Below are 1,121 nucleotides of genomic sequence, written 5' to 3' on the forward strand. Positions count from 1 at the left end.
GGGAGCTGAGCCCTCCACGGCCTCTGCAGCCAGCACATGAAATGCAGCTCAAGGCCATCTGAAAGCACTCACTTGGTAGCAGGCTGCTCTCTAGTGTGGCAGACACACTGGTACCCACTCAGCATCCATGCTCCTTGTCTTCCTTACTAATACAACGCTAATCTTACTGGCAGAGGCAGTGTGCCCAGCTAAAAGGCATTTTCCAGCCTTCCATGCCAAACAGCAGTGACTATGTGACAGTTTAGGCCCATGAGAGATGAACAGAAATGGTTGGATAGGGCTTTTTGGAAAGCTAATTAAATGGGGACGCAGACTCAGCCGGCATGCCCATTGTCCCTTTGCCCTTCCTTCTTCCAGCTTCTTGCAATGCAGCCATGATGGCTGGAGTTGAGAAGCTTTCTCAGAACTCTGAGGGCAGCTGGGCACAGTGGCTGACACCTGTAATCCCTGTGCTTTGGGGGGCTGAGGCAAGCAGATTGCTTGCGCTCAGGAGTTTGAGACCATCCTAGGCAAAATGGCGAAAACCTGTCTCTATAAAAATTACAAAAATTAGCCGAGCTTGGTGGCACATGCATGTAATCCCTTGGGGGGTTGAGGTGGGAGAATCACTTGAGCCTGGGAGGTGGAGGTTGCAGTGAGCCGAGATCACACACTCCAGCCTGGATGACAGAGTGAGACTCTTGTCAACCCCCCACCCCCAAAAAGAAAACATCTCAGGGAAAGGCCAACAGAATTTCAGAGACCTCTACCTTGTATCTTAAAGTCACCGAGCCAAGTCACCTATTTGGATTTCTCGTTATGTGAGAACAAGAAGAGCTATCTTGTTTAAGGCATTGCTAGTTAATATTTGCATTTTCTGTTATACGCAGCCAAGCTTAAGCCACGCTTGATATGCAAAGAATCAGCTGTGTTTGTTACCTGTGGCAGCCATGAGAATGGCTTTTCAAATCTCTGACAGCAGGAAGTATAATTAACCAAGGACTCCAGCTGCTGGCTCTGAAATGCATCACTGCGTTTATGCCAAGGCCAGATTTTCCGTGGACTGCTCCCAGCTAATGACTGAGCATGAATGGGATACTAAGGCAGACTCATTCTTGGGACAGGGGTGAAAGATGGATGAC

Source organism: Sapajus apella, unplaced genomic scaffold (genome assembly GCF_009761245.1).
Source record: "Sapajus apella isolate SASKATOON/1434 unplaced genomic scaffold, GSC_monkey_1.0 scaffold248, whole genome shotgun sequence".
Lineage (NCBI taxonomy): Eukaryota > Metazoa > Chordata > Mammalia > Primates > Cebidae > Sapajus > Sapajus apella.